The sequence below is a fragment of the Erinaceus europaeus genome, chromosome 3 (assembly GCF_950295315.1).
Source record: "Erinaceus europaeus chromosome 3, mEriEur2.1, whole genome shotgun sequence".
NCBI classification, from domain to species: domain Eukaryota; kingdom Metazoa; phylum Chordata; class Mammalia; order Eulipotyphla; family Erinaceidae; genus Erinaceus; species Erinaceus europaeus.
The window spans coordinates 72712880-72732489 of NC_080164.1; the positions used below are offsets into that span (position 1 = coordinate 72712880).

At 42.6% G+C, this 19610-nt stretch overlaps 1 protein-coding gene and 1 non-coding gene across 3 annotated transcripts in view; one reads left to right on the top strand and one right to left on the bottom strand.

Annotated features, from left to right (window-relative positions):
• The window catches only part of CNNM4 (cyclin and CBS domain divalent metal cation transport mediator 4), a 48787-nt gene that overhangs the window by 15374 nt on the left and 13803 nt on the right, over positions 1–19610 (bottom strand). The gene's annotated exons all lie outside the window — the stretch shown is intronic.
• On the top strand, positions 3572–3677 carry LOC132537831 (U6 spliceosomal RNA). The gene has a single exon (XR_009549256.1). It is a non-coding gene; the product is annotated as a U6 spliceosomal RNA (small nuclear RNA).

The following is a 19610-nucleotide window of genomic DNA, read 5'->3' on the forward strand; positions in this document are numbered from 1 at the left end:
GAATGTTTCACGAATGGTGAGGCAGAGCTGCAGGTGTCTCTCAGTCTCCCTCCCACTCTCCCTCCCCTCTTGATTTCTGGCTGTTTCTATCCAATAATAAATACATAAAAATATAATTTAAAAAAATATTAATTTTATTTATTTATTCCCTTTGTTGCCCTTGTTGATAAAACTTTTTAAGTACTGAAAGAGAGGGGGGAGGGAGGGAAGGAAGGAGGGGGAGGGAGAGAGAGAGAGACATTAGAGTACTGAAATTTGCTCCATTGCCACAGCTCCTCCCATGTGGTGGTGGGGCTCAAACCTGAACCAGAAGGCAATGTAGGCACTCTGCCCAATGAACAATCTCTTTGGCCCACTTGTCCAAAGACAGCATTTTCTGGTCTTAGCAAACCTTTTCCCTTCCTTGATCAGAGAACCAACCCTATGCATGTTACCAATCCTGCAATGGTGAGATCTCATTCTTGGATGGTTTACCAAGCTGTAGCCTCTGGTCCTCTCCTAGAAAGCTCTCCTCTTCTTGGTGTCTAGGGCATAGCTCTCCTGTTCCTCTGACCACAGAGTCTGCTCCTTTTCCCCAAACTTTTGTCTATTTCAAATTAATAGCAAGGCTGGAGGACTGCTGGCCCAGTAGAACATGCATTTTACCATGGTCAAGACCCTTGAGTTTGAGCTCAGCACCACATTGGAACACTACCAACCCAAGTGTCTCCCTTGCTACCTCTTTATTAAAAAATAAAGAGAGTCGGGCTGTAGCGCAGCGGGTTAAGCGCAGGTGGCGCAAAGCACAAGGACCGGCATAAGGATCCCGGTTCGAACCCCGGCTCCCCACCTGCAGGGGAGTCGCTTCACAGGCGGTGAAGCAGGTCTGCAGGTGTCTTTATCTTTCTCTCCTCCTCTCTGTCTTCCCCTCCTCTCTCCATTTCTCTCTGTCCTATCCAACAACGACAACAACAATAATAACTACAACAATAAAACAACAAGGGCAACAAAAGGGAATAAATAAATAAAATATTTAAAAATAAATAAATAAATAAATAAATAAATCACCAGAAGCAGTGGAGTGTGATGTGACAAACCCTTGAAGACAGATGGGTAACGAGAGAAAGACAGACACCTGCAGACCTGCTTCACCCTAAAGGTGGAGCCCCCAAAGGTGGGCTCAGACCCAGGTCCTTGCACTAGGTAATGTGTGCACTTAACCAGGTATACCACCACCCAGCCCCACTTCCTCTAGCTTTCTACCTGTCTGTATCTTACCTTTTCAGTAGGCCTATCTTGAGGAATTCATTGAAGACTACAGCCCCTCCTGCAGATACCAACCCAGGCTATTAGTTTATCCTCTAAGACAAACAGTCTGCCTATTCATTGAGTTGTATTTATGGTTTACATCTATGGCTATGGCCAGGCTTCTCCTGCCAGATTGTGAGCTTCATTATAACAGGATCGTCAGTTTGTGTTTCCAAAACATAGTGACTGTACAATGAATATCTGTGGGATGAATGATTCAGTTCACAGTTCACAAGGACATCCCTTAGCAGAAGAAAGGTAACTACTGAGAACACAGGGAAAAGAAATGGGAGATTAGAGAAAGATCTTTAATTTTTAGTAATTAACAAGTTTCTTTAACTCAGAATCTACTGCTAAATGATTCACTGTTTGAAATAAGTAGATTAACTTAGGATTTGAATTTATGATTATCATTATATGGAATTCAAATCTAATACAAAATTTTATTGTAATGAGTTACCTCATTTATAATTAGTGTCCATTCAACTGGATAATTGGATTTTTGTGATGGCTGGAGTAAGAAATGAAACAAGAAAGTTTAAATAATACATCTGACACCAAAACTAGAACCCCACATTTTCTATTTATTATTTATTTATTGTTACCAGAGCACTGCTCAGCTCTGGTTTATGGTGGTGTTTGGGGGGATTGAACCTGGGACTTAGAAGCCTCAGGCATGACAGTCTCTTTGCATAACCATTATGCTATCTACCCCTGCCCTGAACCCCACATTTTCAAAGCAGTCTTTACTCAAAGAAAATATTTTTAAAAAATAAATAAATAATCTTTGACTGGTCCATAAGGAATTGCTAATACCTATTCTGACCAACAGAAATAACAATTTCATATGATTTAATCGAGAAGGGAAATTTAAGATAGTTTTTGTTTTCTTTATTTTTATATTTATTTTCCCTTTTGTTGCCCTTGTTGTTTTATTGTTGTTGTAGTTATTGTTGTTGTTATTGATGTCGTTGTTGTTGGATAGGACAGAGAGAAATGGAGAGAGGAGGGAAAGACAGAGGGGGGGAGAGAAAGATAAATACCTGCAGACCTGCTTCATTGCCTATGAAACGACTCCCCTGCAGGTGGGGAGCTGGGGGCTTGAACCAGGATCCTTAAGCCGGTCCTCGTGCTTTGTGCCAAGTGCGCTTAACCCGCTGAGTTTTTGTTTTCTTATTCATACTTTTTCTGAATATGAATGCCAGACTTCTCATAATTGATGATGATGATGATTTCAACCAGAGCAGTTGCTCAGCTCTGGCTTATGTGGTGTCACAACTGAACCTGACACCTCCAAGTCTCAGGTATGAAAGTCTTTTGGGTTAAAAGTAGATAGCATAATAGTTATGCAAAGAGATTCTCAGGCTTTGGAGCCTGAGGCTCCAAAGTCCCAGCTTCAAACACCCCCCCCCACACACACACACACACACACAGACCAGAGCTGAGCAGTGCAAAGGTAAAATAATAATAATAATAATAATAAAGAAAATAAATAAATATAATCTTTTGTGTGAGTACTATGCTATCTCCCAGGCCTCATAGTATTAGTTTTATTGTGAGAAAGAAATACATTCACTGGGGCTAAGAAGACAGCATAACAGTTATGTAAAAAACACTTTTGGTGGTCCAGGAGGTGGTGCAGTGGATAAAGCCTTGGATTCACAAGCGTGAGGTCCTGAGTTCAATCCCCAGCAGCACACGTACTAGACTGATGTCTGGTTCTTTCTCTCTCTCCTACTATCTTTCTCATGAACAAATAAATAAAATCTTAAAAAAAAACAAAAAACACTTTCATGGCTGAGGCTCTGTAGAGATTTAATCTCCAGCACCACCATATGCCAGAACTGAGCAGTGCTCTGGCCTCTGTATCTCTCTCATTAAAAAATATATATTTTAAATAATATTAATATATAATATTATATAAATATTTAATATATAAATGTTAAATATATATATTTAAAATATTTACTCCCTTTTGTTGCCCTTGTTTTATTGTTGTAGTTATTACTGATGTCACTGTTGAAGAACTTTCACAACTGAGCAAAGCTCTGGCTTCCCTGCCTCTATGTAAAGTAAGTGTGTGTGTTGTGTGTGTATCAAATTAAATACATAATGTATAAATGTATATGATTTATATAAGATCTCTATAAAAATAAATAAAGCTAAAAACTAAAAAAAAAAAAAAAAAAAAAGACTGTTTTTTCTGAGATTGAGGCTGGCCTTCCTAAATTCTAGCTTTACTAGAAAGAAGTAACTTGGCTGTAGAAAAAGTGGGTGTTGTGCTGCTCGCTTCGGCAGAACATATACTCAAAATTGGAACGATACAGAGAAGATTAGCATGGCTCCTGTGCAAGGATGACATGCAAATTCATGAAGTGTTCTATATTTTTTAAGTAAAATAAAAAAGAAAGAAAAATTAAGGTGTCTGAAAGCCACCTTTCCTTATCTCCTCTGGGCCACACCTAGGTCTCCCACTCCACACCTTTCCGTTGACCTTTGCCCAATTAGATGGGACATTTCCTCCTAGGGGGGGGAAAAAAAGGCAAGCAAACTTTTAAAAACTCCAGCAGGGAAGGGGCAGATGCAATCAGCGAGCCTGGGCTTCTTTTACTGTCTCCCACCAGAACAGGGGACACAGGTGAGAGCCTAAAACCTGCCTTAGCTTCTCAGCAGCCCCTCCCCCAGGGAGGGGCTTTACCTTTCCACCCAGCACAGCACTCACCATCCAGTCCCAGTCCCTGTGCTTCCTCTTCAACACTTGTAGGGCTACCACAGAGTGGGTAGCTTAATGACATCCTTCTCCCCAGGGACCAGGCAATCACTGTGATTTCTCTCCTTTCCACACCACCCCAAGTCTGAGGCACGACATATATTTCAAACTTTTTTCTGGGAATAGATGGACCACTCTCAATGGATAAGCCTGAAAGTCCAGTCCTCTGCTTTCTACATGTCCATTTTAGCTAAGTGCTGCATTTCTTCCTCCCCACAAAACACTTAATAATCTTCTGACGAATCATAGGTTAGGTGCTGATTTCAAAGTCCACGAGGGCCTTGAGAGGGGCTTGACTCACCAGCTCTAGTTGACTTTCCTCAAAGATCCAGAGGCCCTAAACCTTACAGTGTCCTCAACACCGTCTGCACTGGCCTCCTGGCAAGTTCCCTCTCATGACACCCCAGATTCCCATAACTGGTCCTGAGCACTCAGGCCTTACCATGGGCAGAGGTAAGGGTCAGGATACACACACGAAGGTACAGCACTGGCCGTGGGCCTGCACTTTGCAGACAACTGGACTGCCTGAATCCCTGGGAATCCTCCTTTTTCCTCCCTCCACTCAGGACACAGGCAGGATTAAGTTGACTATTAATAGTGCTGACCTCAACCGGCAGGAGAGCAGTGGCCCATTCCAGGGAGATGGCAGAAGCAGGGACAAGAGAGGAACCAGAGGTACGCAACAGCAGAGAAAACCTACATCAGCCTTCTACTCCAACCCTTCAGTTCCATGGGGTAGGGCGAATTAAACTAAAACACAAACAAACAAACAAACAAAAAGACACTGCTAATTTGGGGGAAATAGCATAATGGTTATGCAAAAGACTCTCATGACCAAGACTCTTGAGGTCCCAAGTTCAATGCCCAGGACCACCCTAAGCCAGAACTCAGCAGTGCTCTGAGAAGGTGAGGCCAGGAGGGTGCGAGGCGGGGGCATAGCAGAGAGGCTAGACCAGAAAGCTATTTAATAGTTCAGCCACCTAAAATAATACTAAGGAGATCTGTAATTTCAATACAAATATAAATCCAAAACCAAAGTGACTAAAGCAGTGACTAGAAAAAACAATGAGATGCTTCTTCAGGATGAGACTGTACAGCAGGCCTCCCCTTATGCTTGGTTTTGCTTCCCTGGGCTTCAGCTGCTCAAGGTTAACAGTGCTCCAAAAATATTGCATACAAACGGGGAAAGAGCTCAGTGGCTACAAAGTACAATCTACTGTTAATATGAAGTGGTAAGTGTAAGCAAGACATATGAAAATAATTGTTATTCATCCTTTAAAATACTGTATTTGTTTTGTAAAGCATGTATTACTAAACTGATACATGTATACCAGTTATGAATGAAGGGACAAATTAAAACCTTTCCTTTACTGCTGGGTCTCTGGGCTAGCACTATAAATCCACAGCTCCCAGCAGCCATTTTTTTTCCTTTTTTAGTGAATAGGACAGAGAAAAATTGGGAAGGAAGGGATACAGAGGGAAAAAGAAAGACACCTGCAGATCTGCTTCTCCTGCAGATGGGGAATACCTTTCATCTCATTTCATTCCCTTCCTTTTCCTTCCTTCCTTTCTCTTTCTTTCTTTCTTTCTCTTTCTTTCTTTCTTTCTTTTCTTCCTTCCTTCCTTCCTTCCTTCCATCCTTTCTTTCTTTCTTTCTTTCTTCCTTTCTTTCTTTCTTTCTCCAGGGTATTGCTGGGGCTCAGTACTTGCACTATGAATCTACTGTTCCTGGAGGCCACTTTTTCCATTTTGTTGCCATTATTGTTGGATAGGACAGAGAGAAATGGAGAGAGGAGGGGAAGACAGAGACGGGGAGAAAAAGATTAGATACCTTCAGACTTGCTTCACTGCTTGTGAAGTGACCCCCTTACAGGTGGGGAGCTGGGGGCTTGAACTAAGTTCCTTACAGGTCCTTGAGCCTCGCACCATGTGCACTTAACCTGTTGCGCTACTGCCTGGCCCCCACCTTTTATTTTCTAATAGAGTATGTGGTCAAAATCCTTGGGGGTGTCTCTCTCCCTCTCCCTCTCTTTAATGCCAGACTAGGAAATGAGCCCAGAGTCTTCTGGATCCCTGAAAAAATGGCCACACCTTACTTTTCCCTTCACACAGTAGATACCAAGGTCCCCTACAATGTTCACACTTTCAGGTACCCATTGGTGGTATGGCATCTTCTAGTAGAGAAAGAGGATCAGGGATGCTCCCCCGCCCTCTTACACACACACCTTTCCTACCACTGGTCCCATAGTTCAAAGAAAGAAATCCTGGATCACACTGTAAGGAGGTGATCAAGCTGGGCTTTAGAAACGGGATTTTAGGGAATTGGGCGGTAGCACAGTGGGTTAAGTGCAGGTGGCGCAAAGCACAAGGACCGGCTAAGGATCCTGGTTCGAGCCCCTGGCTCCCCACCTGCAGGGGAATCACTTCACAGGTGGTGATGCAGGTCTGCAGGTGTCTATTTTTCTCTTCCCCCTCTCTGTCTTTCCCTCCTGTCCATTTCTCTCTGTCCTATCCAACAACAATGCCATTAATAACAACAATAATAACTACAACAATAAAACAACAAAGGCAACAAAAGGGAATAAATATTTTTTAAAATTTTAATTAAAAAATAAATGGGTGGTCTCGGAGGTGGCGCAGTGGCTAAGGCACTAGACTCTCAAGCATGAGGTCCTGAGTTCGATCCCTGGCAGCACATGTGCCAGAGTGATGGCTGGTTCTTTCTCTCCTCCTATCTTTCTCATGAATAAATAAATAAATTCTTAAAAATAATAATAACTACAACAATAAAAAAAATAACAAGGGCAACAAAAGGGAAAATAAATAAATATATAAAAATCAATAAATAAAATTTAAAAAAAAAATGGGACTTCTGTGATCCGGGAGGTGGCACAATGGATAAAGAAAGCACTGGATTCTCAAGCATGAGGTCCTGAGTTCAATCCCCAGCAGCACATATACCAGAGTGATATCTGGTTCCATCTCTCTCCTCCTATATTTCTCATAAATAAATAAATAAAATCTTAGGAAAAAAAAAAAGAAATGGGATTTCTTCAAAAAACCTCCCTCATTTAAGCCAAGTGGTGAGGAGTGAAGCTGTTGACAAACTGACGTCAGGGCTGGTTAGTTATTCTGGGAAGAGGTCTTGAAGCCTTTCATCTTTTAATTAGCTAGTCTAATTTTTTTTAAGATTTATCTATTTAGTAACATGGAAAAGAGAGAATAAGAGCATCACTTTGGCACAAGCAAAGCTAGGAATTGAACTTGGAACCTTGTGCTTTCAAGTTCAATGCTATAACCACTGCACTGCCTCCCAGTTCACTGTAGTCTGGCTTTTATGAAAGAAAAAAAAAAAAAAAACAGCAAGCATATAAAAGTAAAGAAAATACTATAATTATACCCTCATGGTCCTTCACCTAATTGAAACAACTAACAATTTCTCTGACCAATCTTGTTTCCTCTCTACTCCCACTTACTCCACCAACATGTTTTAAAGCAAGTTCCAGATTTCATCTAGAAACTTCTGTTCGGTGGAGGGTAGATAGCATAATGGTTATGCAAACAGAGTCTCATGCTTGAGGCTCCAAAGTCCCAGGTTCAGTCCCCCGCACCACCATAAGCCAGAGCTGAACAGTGCTCTGGTTAAAAAAAAAAAAAAAAAAAAAAAAAGAACAAGAATTCATTTGTGGTCTGGGAGGTGGTACAGTGGATAAGGCTTTGGACTCTCAAGCATGAGGTCCCAAGTTCAATCCCCAGCAGCACATGTACAACAGTGATGTCTGGTTCTTTCTCTCTCTCTCCTATCATTTCTCATGAATAAATAAATAAAATCTTTTTTTTTAAAAAAGAAACTTCTGTTAATCTTACATTTCAATAAACCACTTCTTTTTTATATTTATTTATCTATTTATTCCCTTTTGTTGCCCTTGTTTTTTTTATTGTTGTTGTTATTGATGTCGTCATTGTTGGATAGGACAGAGAGAAATGGAGAGAGAAGGGGAAGACAGAGAGAGGGAAAGATAGACACCTACAGACCTGCTTCACCACTTGTGAAGTGACTCCCCTGCATGTGGGCAGCCGGGGACTCAAACTGGGATCCTTATGCTGGTCCTTGCACTTTGCTCCACCTGCACTTAAACTGCTGTGCTACCGCCCGACTCCCTCAATAAACCATTTCAACTAGTATCTCAAATAATAATAATAATAATCTAAAGGTGGGGGTAGATAGCATAATGGTTATGCATCATGCCTGAGGCTCTGAAGTCCCAGGTGCAATTCCCCATACCACCATAAGCCAGAATTTATCAGTGTTTTTGGAAAAAAAAAAAAAAAAGATAATCTGTTTTGTAAAGTTGTGTTTATTTTGTTTTCTGAGAAAGAGAGAACCAGAGCACCACTCTTACATGTGCAGGTCCTTGGGGCTTTAGGCATGCAGGTATTATCCTAAGCATTACCACTGAGTCATCTTCCCAGCCACATAAAGATAAGGTCTCTACTGAAGCTCAAAACCAGGGCCCGAGATATCGATTACCTTCCATATGTGTCCCCTAGGTTTGAGTCCTAGTACCACAGGGCAAGGGGAGGAGAGAGAGAATCAAGTGCTGTGGAATCTATCTCTCTATCTTTCTATCTGAATGAACACATGTCAGCCCAGGAGCAGATGAAATCACATGTGCATGAAGACCTGGTCCCACAAAAATAAGTTCTTCTTCTTCTAGCGTTTGCCCTTCTTCCGTAGCCAGTCAACAGCGTCAGGTTGAGCCTGATGTAAAGTTTCGAGACCTCCTTTGAATCTGGAGAGGTGGCAGTCATTGACTATGTGGGTCATAGTCTGTCTGTAGCCTCAGGGGCAGTTCGGGTCGTCTCTGGCTCCCCAGCGATGGAACACAGCGGCGCACCGGCCATGGCCTGTTCGATAGCGATTGAGGAGGGCCCAATCATAACGTGCTAGGTCAAAGCCGGGTTGACGCTTGCAGGGGTCTGTGATGAGGTGTTTGTTCTTTACCTCAGCTGACTGCCAGCTCTGTTTCCAAGAGTCTGGAACAGAGAAGTTCAGTGTAGGCGTAGGGGACCAGATTGGATGACGTCAAGCGTTGGACAGGGTGGGCGAAGATATCCGCATGTATTGGCAGGTCCGTCGAGCGTAGATGTGGGAAATGAACTTAGATGATGCCGCATCCCGACGAATATCTGGCGGGGCGATGTTGCTAAGAACTGGTAGCCAACTGGAACCGGGGTGGAACGGATGGTTCCAGAAATTATCCTCATGGAGGAATATAATTTGGAATCGACCAAGTGGACATGGGGGCTACGGAACCGTACTGGGGCACAGTATTCTGCAGTGGAATAGCATAATGCCAGAGATGATGATCGTAGTGTGGAAGTAAAAAGCAGGACTGGGTTGAGTGCTAAGCACACACGCTACAATGCTCAAGCCCCCCAGTCCCCGCCTACAGAGGGAAAGCTTCACAAGTGGTGAAACAAGTGTTACAGGTGTCTCTCTGTTGCTTTCTTTTTATTTATTTAATTTTTTTAATTTGTTATTGGATAGAGACAGAGAGAAATTGAGAGAGATGGGGGAGATAGAGAGGAAGAGAGACAGAGAGACGCCTGCTTCACCACCTGTGAAGTGACTCCCCTGCAGGTGGGAAGCCAGGGCTTGTACCGGGATCCTAACAGGTCCTTGGGCCTTGCGCCACGTGCGCTTAACCCGCTGCGCTACCACCCTCTCTGTTGCTTTCTATCTCCCCCTTCCTCTCAATTTCCAGCTGACTCTATCAAATAAATAAAGATACCAAAAAAAAAAAAAAAAGAGAGAATAAATAGCAAAATCACATAGACCACCTAAATATATATATCAACAGTCAGTGCTTCAAATAATACCCTTTGGGGGTGGGGGAAATGGGCATGTTTGATTTCACCGCTGAAAGGACAAATTTTCCAGATTGTAGACAGACAGACAGAAGGTGAGACACCACAGCACCAGAGCTCCCCTGGAACCTTGGCATACCACAGAGTGCTGGGGGCTTAAACCTGGGTTGCACACATAGCACGGAACAAATCCTACCAAGTCAGCTACCTCTACAGTCTCAAATTTTTATTTTTATTTATTTATATATTTTTATAAATTTTTAAAAATATTTATTTTCCCTTTTGTTGCCCTTGTTGTTTACCGTTATTGTTGTTATTGCTGTCATTGATGTTGGACAGGATAGAGAGAGATGGAGAGAGGAGGGGAAGACAGAGAGGGGGAGAGAGAATGGGAGACACCTGCAGACCTGCTTCACCGCCTGTGAAGCGACTCCCCTGCAGGTGTGGAGCCTGGGGCTCGAACTAGGATCCTTACACCGGTCCTTGCGTTTTGCACCACGTGCACTTAACCTACTGCACTACGCCCGACTCCCAGTCTCACATTTTTTAACATACCTTTAATACTGAAAAGTGAAAACAAGTAACTTGAGATCACTCTGTGGGGAGGGGGTTGGGCAGTGGCGCAGCAGGTTAAGCACACATAGTGTGAGGCGCAAGGATCCGGGTTCAAACCCCCAGCTACCCACCTGCAGTAGAGTTGATTCACAAGTGTTAAAGCAGGTCTGTGGGAGTCTATCTTTCTCTCCCTCTCCCCTCTCAATTTCTCTCTGTCCTATCCAACAACAACAATAATAATAATAATAACTATGGGAAAATCATGGCCATCAGGAGCAGTGGATTCGTAGTGTAGACACGGGAGCCCCAGCAATAACCTTGGAGACAAAAAAAAAAAAAAAAAAAACAACCGTTTCTGTGGAGGGGCCACCTCACCTGGTAGAGCAAGCACTATCATGCTTGAGGCCCTGCATTCATGTTCTAGTACCTCACAGCACTGGGGAAAGCTCCAAGGATGGTTTAGAGGTGCTGAGGTGTCTTGCCCTCTCCTTTCTCTCTAAATTAAAAAAAAAATTTTTTTTAATTTGTTTTATTTTCCCTTTTCTTGCCCTTGTTTCTTATTGTTGTTGCAGTTATTATTATTGTCATTGTTGTTGGATAAAACAGAGAGAAATGGAGAGAGGAGGGAAAGAGAGGGGGAGAGAAAGATAGACACCTACAGACCTGCTTCCCCGCCTGTGAAGTGACTCCCCTGTAGGTGGGGGGCTGAGGGCTTGAACCGGGATCCTTATGATGGTTCTTGCGCTTCGCACTATGTGTGTTTAACCCACTGTGCTACCACCCGACTCCCAGAAAAAAATCTTTTTTAAATGCATCCTGGAGATCACTCACCAGAGTTCATTCCCTAGCAACACATTTCTTTCTTTCTTTCTTTCTCTCTTTCTTTCTTTTTTAAAAAATCATCCTTGTTTACTTATTGGATAGAGACAGCCAGAAATCATTGAGGGGGAAGAGGGAGAGAGAGGGAGAGGGCACGCACGAGAGAGATACCTGCAACACTGCTTCACCACTAGCAAAGCTTTCCCCTTGCAGGTGGGAACTGGGGTCTTGAATTCAAGTCCTTGAGCATTGCAACATGTGTGCCCAACCAGGTGTGCCTCCACCCATCCCACCCTCCAGAAATACATTTAAAAAAGAAAAAAGAGGGGCTGGGTGGTGGTGCATCTGGTTAAGCGCACATGTCACAATAGGCAAGAACCCAGGTTCGAGCCCCAGTCCCTACCTGCAGGGGAAAATTTCACCAAGTGGTGGGGCAGTGCTGCAAGTGTTTATCTTTTTCTCTCCCTTTCTATCCTCCTACCCTCTCAATTTCAGGCTGTCTCTATCTAATAAATAAAGATAATAAAAATAGTGGTCTGGGAGGTGGTGCAGTGGATAAAGCACTGGCCTTTCAAGCATGAAGTCCCAAGTTCAATCCCCAGCAGCACATTGCCAGAGGGATGTCTGGTTCTGTCTCTCCTCCTATCTTTCTCATAAATAAATAAATAAATAAATAAATAAATACTTTAAAAAGATAATAAAAATAATTTTAAAAAAAGAAAAAAGAGGGGGCTGAGCAGTGGCACATGGGTTAAACACACATATTACTGAGTGCACGCCCCCACTCCCCACCTGCAGGGAGTACGCTTCACAAGCAGTGAAGCAGGTCTGCTGGTGTCTTTCCCTCTCTTTATCCCCTGTCCTCACTCCATCAATTTCTCTCTGTTCTAAAAAAGAGAGAGAGAGAAAGTGAGAGAGAGAGAAAGGAAAAAGAAAAGCAGGGGGATGGCACAGTGGATACTGCTGAACTTTAAAGCATGAAGTAGCTAGTTCAATCCTCGGCATCACACATGCCAGAATGACACTCTGGTCTTCTCTCTTCTCTCTTCTCTCTCTATCTCTGATTAATAAATAAATGGGATCATTGTGTAGACAGTTTCCTATTCTACTTTTTAAATACTTCACATTATATTTTTCATGTCATAAAATATTCATTTTTAAATTTTATTTATTTTCCCTTTTGTTGCCCTTGTCTTTTTTTAATTGTTGTTGTTATTGATGTCGTCGTTGTTAGATAGAATAGAGAGAAATGGAGAGAGGAGGTGAAGACAGAGAGGGGGAGAGAAAGATAGACACCTGCAGACCTGCTTCACCGCCTGTGAAGGGACTCCCTGCAGGTGGGGAGCCGGGGGCTCGAACTGGGATCCTTACGCCAGTCCTTGCACTTTGCGCCACGTGCGTTTAACCCACTGCACTACTGCCCACTCCCAAAAATATTTTTAAAAAGACATAATGGCCTTAGGGCCAGGTGGTGGTGCAACTGGCTAAGAACATGCATTACAGTGCACAAGGATCCAGGTTCAAGCCCCTGGTCCCCACCTGCAGGCGGAAAGCTTCACAAGTAGTGAAGCAGGGTTACAGGTGTCTCTCTGTCTCTTTCCCCTCTCTATCCCTTCTCCTCTCTCAATTTCTCTCTATCTCTATACAGTAATAAATAAGTAAAAAGGGTAACAAAAAAAAAACATTATGGCCTCATAAGGTTTCACTTATACACAGGCTCTTAAATGATGGCCTTCCTCTTTTTGCCATTATGAAAACCCTTATAATTTCATGCTAGTCTCTCTCTGTGTATTTTTATCTGCCTCTCTCATTAAAATGAATGAATAAATAAATAAATAGATAAATAAGAAAATCCTTAAGGGGGCCAGGCAGTGACACACAGGATTAAGCACACACAGTACAAAGTGCAAGGACTCATTCAAGAATCCTGGTTTGAGCCCCTGGCTCCCCACGGGGGTGGGGGTGGGGGTGGGGGTGGGGGAGGTGGAGGGTCGTCACTTCACAGGCAGTGAAGCAGGTCTGCAGGTGTCTATCTTTCCCTCTCTCTTTCTACCTCCCCCTCTCCTCTCAATTTGTCTCTGTCCTATCCAAAAATCAAAAAGATGGCCACAGGAGCAGTGGATTCATAGTGCAGGTATCAAGCCCCAGCAATAACCCTAGAGGCAAAAAGAAAATCCTTATAATACACACCTTTGGTTATATTTCCATGTTATTTTTTTAAATTTTAAAAAAATATTTATTTATTTATTCCCTTTTGTTGCCTTTGTTTTTTTTTTTAATTGTAGCTATTACTGTCGTTGTTATTGATGTCATCATTGTTGGATAGGACAAAGAGAAATGGAGAAAGAAGAGGAAGACAGAGAGGGGGAGAGATAGACACCTGCATATCTGCTTCACCGCCTGTGAAGTGACTCCCCTGCAGGTGAGGAGCCAGGGGCTCAAACCGGTATCCTTATACCAGTCCTTGTGCTTTGTGCCACCTGTGCTTAACCTGCTGCGCTACCCCCCCCCCCCACTCCCTGTTTTCATGTTCTTAAGACTCCTGGAAGGGGAAACACTTGGTCAAAAGACAGGTTTTAAAATTTAATTGTCTAAGGAATAAGTGTAGACTAAGTGCTGGTGTCTTTGTGCTAGTGGTGTAGAAATCTTTGTTGGGGGACACAGCCAGGCACAGTTCAGAAGACACAGAGGAATGAGAGCTATTTCACACAGGGGGGGAGGCAGAAGGCACAAAGGGGGTTCCCCGCTGACCAGTCAGCACTACCAGCCTCTTCTGACTTAGAACCCTTCGGACAATTTCCCTTTGGCAAATTGTCTCTTTCTCAGGAGCCCCTCTGTTTTTTTGTCCTGGAATTCCAGCTCCCAAACAACTGGCCTCTGACCCCAGCACCCCAACTCAGGTGGAACCACTTCCTCATTGCACCTCTACTAGCACACTTGCTACCTGTGAGGCACCCATTCCCTGATCTGTGCAGCCAGTTAGGGTCCATGAACAAATTAACTCGCATATCACAAAACAGTCATAAAGATATAATAGAAAATTCCACTAAGTGCTTTGCTGACATCAAGCTACATTAAGCCTGGGACTAGTTTTCCACTAAACTAACATAGTAAATAATCCTACCACACACATACTTGGTGAACCCCAAGTAACTGAACCCCTGTTGGTTCCTGGCAGTCATATGTATTTCCAAACATTTACAAATTATTAATATCTGCTGGTTGCAGAAGGAGAAGCAGGGGAGGTAGAACATTAACTTGCTCATGTAAAGTGGGATATTAGTTATACACGAGGGGAAAATAAAAAAAGATTTACTAAACAATTATTTTCCTGGGATGGGGAGACAACATGATGGTTTTGTAAAGGACTCTCATGCCTGGGGACCCAAAGTCCCAGGTTTAATCCCCAGCATCATCGAAAGCTGAGCAGAGCTCTGGTAAAAACAAACAAACGAAAAGGAAAAAAGAAAACTAACAGGGCTAACTTCTTCAAGATACCAGGTGTTTTTCCCTCCCCCTTAGTCACAGGAAAAACAATTATAGACCTATCTCTCTCATAAAAATAGGTGTCAAAATTCAAGTAAAGATATTGGTCAAGGGAGCTGGGCAGTAGCACATGGGGTTAAAGGCACATGGCGCGAAGTGCAAGGACTGGCATAAGGATCCTGGTTCGAGCCCCCAGCTCTTCACCTGCATAGGGGGTAGCTTCACAAGTGGTAAAGCAAGTCTGCAGGTGTCTATCTTTCTCTCTCCCCCTTTCTGTCTTCCCCTCCCCTCTCAATTTCTTTCTGTCCTATCCAACAACAATAGCAGCAACTTGTAACAATAATAACAACAATGGCAACAAAATGGGAAAAAATGGCCTCCAGGAGCAGTGGATTCATAGTGCAGGCACTGAGCCCCAGCAGTAACCCTGGAGGCAAAAAAAAGATATTAGTCCATCTGGATCTGGGAGATAGCTGTGCTGGGAAAGCACACACTACTATGAGCTAGAATCTGAGTCAAAGCCCCAGGCACACAGGAGCACTATGCACAACACTAAGGGGAGCAGTGCTGTGGTGTCTCTCCTTCTCTGTTTCTTCTTCATCCTCCTTTCTGAAATTAAAAAGATAAAAAAATTAAATTTTAAAAAAAGGCCCCAGAGGTGGTACACCTAGCTGAACGCACAGGCACAAGAACCTGGGTTTGTGGTCCAGGAGGTGGTACAGTGAATAAAGCATCGGACTCTCAAGCATGAGGTCCCGAGTTCAATCCACGGCAGCACATGTACCAGAGTGATGTCTGGTTCTTTCTCTCTCTCCTCCTATCTTCTCACTAATAAATAAAATCTATTTTTTAAAAAAAATGAAGAAGAACTGGGAAGATAGCAAAATAAATGGTTATGCAAAACAACTTTCATACCCAAGGCTCTAAGGTCCCAGATTCAATCCCCAGCACCACCATAAACTAGAGCTGAGTAGTATTCTAGTGTTTGTCTGTCTCTCCCTCTCATTAAAAATAAATAAATAAAATGTTAAGGAATAGAAGAAAGGAAGGAAGGAAGGAAGGAAGGAAGGAAGGAAGGAAGGAAGGAAGGAAGGAAACCTGGGCTCAAAGTCCCAGCCCCCCACCTGCAAGGGGTAAACTTCATGAGTGGTGAAGCAGTGCTGCAGGTCTCTCTCCTCCTCTCTATCTTCCCATCCCTATTAATTTCTCTGTCCTATTAAAATAAATAAGTATGGAGTAACGATCCTGGTTCGAGCCCCTGACTCCCCACCTACAGGGGAGTCGTTTCACAGGTGGTGAAGCAGGTCTGCAGGTCCCCTTTTCTCCTCTCTGTCTTCCCTTCCTCTCTCCATTTCTCTGTCCTATCCAACAATGACATCAACAACAATAATAGCAACTACAACAACAAAACAAGGGCAACAAAAGGAAATAAATATCAAATCAAATAAATAAGTAAACCTTTTGAAAAATGTTTAAGAGAGAAAGAGAGAAGGGGAAAGTGGTGATGCAGGAGGTGGCACAGTGAATAAAACATTAGACTCTCAAGCATGAGGTCCTGAGTGATACCTGGTTCTTTCTCGGCTATCTCATTAATAATTAAATAAAATCTAGGAAGGAAGGAAGGGAAAATGTAGCATAGAGAATAAGGCATTGAATTCTCATACATGAGGTCCTGAATTCACTCCCCAACACTGTATGTGCCACAGTGATATTCTGGTTCTTTCTCTTATAAATAATCTCTTTGTTTTTACCACAGCACTATTTAGATATGGTTTGTGGTGGTGCTAGGGAATAAACCTGGAACTTTTGGTGCCTCAGGCTGGAAAATCCATGGCTTAACCATTATGTTATCTCCCCGACACCCTATAAATCTTTAAAATAAAAAAGTAATTATATTTCTCTATACTTGAGTGGCATATAAGAGTATAGAGACCTAGCTCCAGACACAGACCTTCAATCCCTTGAAATTTCCAGAGTGAAAGGACAGTCTCTGTTATGCTAATGAGATGAGTCCAGCAGTGAGGCCCTCTTGAAAAAGGGGCCCCTTCTGAAAAAGACTTTGGACTCCTCACTAGAAATATCAAGCATTGACTAGAGGGTAGGAACTTTCAGTTGTCTCACTTCCAGGAAAGGGGGAGGAGAAAGGCTGGAAACCGATTCAAGTTCAGTGACCTGATCCATCATGTCTAGTGTCATTTAGACTTCCTACACACTAGCCTTGAAAGTCCAGTGGTGGACTCACTGGTTACCAGAGGATGACACGTGTTATACTCAGTGGGAACATGAAGGCTTTGATTGGCGATGCCTCAGATTTCATCTTATGTGTAGCCTTTAAAATAAAATTGTATGAAACAAAACTTTAGGGGCTCAGGTGGTAGTAAAACAGCTAGAGCATTGTACTTAGCATGAGATCCCAAGCTTAACCCCTGTCATTACATGTGCCAGAGTGATGCTCTGGTGTTCTTTCTCTTTCTCTCTCTCTCTTTCCTTCTCTCTTTCTTTTTCACATTAATATACAGATCTTAAAATATAAAATAAATTGTAATACAAGTGCACAGTTTCCTAAATTACTGAATGGGGGGCAGGTGGGGGCAATGTAGGAACCCAGAATTTAAAGTAAGTAGTCAACAGTACAAAATCCCCAGGCAAAAAGTCAGTAATCAAGATAGGACTAGGGAGATGATACAGTGGTTATGAAAAATAACTTCCATGCTTGAAGCTCTGAGCTCCCAAGTACAGTCCCAGTACTACCACCATAAGCCAGAGCTCAGCAGTGGTCTAGTAAAATAAATAAGTAACAAATTTAATTTAATTTTTAAAAAGGAAGGGGGCTGGGTGGTGGCGCACCTGGTTGAGTGCACATGTAGGGGGAAAGCTTCACAAGTGGTGAAGCAGTGCTGTAGGTGTCTTTCTGTCTCTCTTCCTCTCTTTCTCCCCCTTCCTTTCAATTTCTGGCTGTCTCTGTCTAGTAAATAAATAAAAATAATTTTAAAATGTAGTAAAAAAAATTTAAAATAAGGGGGCTGGGTGGTGGTACACCAGTTCAGCACACGTAATATGAGGCTTAAGGACCCACACAAGAATCCCAGTTCAAGTCCCTGGCTCCCCACCTGCAAGGGGAGGGGGTCACTTCACAAGTGGTGAAGGCAATAAATAACTAAATAAATGTAAAATGAGTAGCTGAACCCCCAGAACTGATAGGGAAAGGAATACAAATTGATACAAGCACTTTGGAAACATGGGGTCACCTATGCCCATATTATGTCTTAGCAGCTGTATTCTCAGGTAGTGGGTTATCTGAAAAATCAATGACGCATTTTTGCACAGAAAATATGTCATGGTTTTTCCAACAACCCAATGTATCCCACACAGAAATGTCAAAAAAAAAAAAAAAAAAGAGGCACAATAGCGTTCTTAGTAAGTCGAACCTGAAATGGAATTGGAGTATTACACCAAAGTAAAAGACTCTGGGGTGGGTGGGTGGGTGGGGAGAATACAGGTCCATGAAAGATGATGAATGACATAGTGGGGGTTGTATTATTAAATGGGAATCTGGGGAATGTTATGTATGTACAAACTATTGTATTTACTGTTGAATGTAAAACATTAATTCCCCAATAAAGAAATAAATTATTTTTTTAAAAAAATAGCGTTCTTAGTGACATTATCTATTGAGTTGCCAGAAAAGTCATGATGTATTTTTGAACAGAAAAACATGAGAAAAAAAAATACATTATGACTTTTCTGTCAACCCAATATGTCCCTAACAGTGCTATCAAAGCCACAGTTATGTACCACATAAGGATAACTCAGTCAAAGACAGACCAAATGTAAAGTGGTAGTGCTCAAATTCCTGCTTCTAGTGATGCGGAGTCACACATCCCCAGAACACTACAGAAGCAATGAGAAGTCATAGATGATTCAGTTCCTTTCCCAATGTGCCCTTCTGAATTGCTATGCCAGCAAAATGGATAGGTACTGTTTGCAGAGAAACATATACTCTATGACACCCCCACAACAAAGGTATTACCAAATCACAGGCTTCTCCGAATATATATATATATATATTCCCATCATAAAGTGACACAAAAGAGCAAACAATGGGGAGTTGGGTGGTAGCGCAGCGGGTTAAGTGCAGATGGGCAAAGCACAAGGACCAAAGCACAAGGATTCTGGTTCAAGTCCCCTGGCTCCCCACCTGCAGGGGGGGGGTCGCTTCACAAGTGGTGAAGCAGGTCTGCAGGTACGTCTTTCTCTCCTCCTCTCTGCCCTCCTCTCTCCATTTCTCTCTGTCCTATCCAACAACAATACATCAGTAGCAACAACAATAACTACAACAATAAAACTAAAATGAAAAAAAGAGCAAATACTGATTCAGAAACAGGAAAAGTTATCAAAAATTACTTGAGGGGCAGGAGTAGCAATAAGTAGGGGTGGTAAATAGGGTTCTAGGATGCTCTATTTCCCATCGTCAATGGTAATTACTACTCGGTGGTGTTCCTTTGTTTAAAACAAACATTAAAAAAAAAGAAGAACTATGAAGTGGTACTAGTGGTGGTGCAGCAGGTAGAACTATGCACTTGCAAGTTGAGATCCCAAATTTGATTCTTGGCACTGTTATGCCAGAATGCTACTCTGGAGTGAGTATCTATCTATTTAAAATAAGTAAATAAATAAAAATAATAAATAAAAAAAAACTATCAGGGCTGGGTGGTGGTGCAACTGGTTGGCTGTACATATTACAATGTGCAAGGACCCAGGTTCAAGTCCCTGGTCCCCACCTGCAGGGGTAAGTTTCACAAGCGGTGAAGCAGAGCTGCAA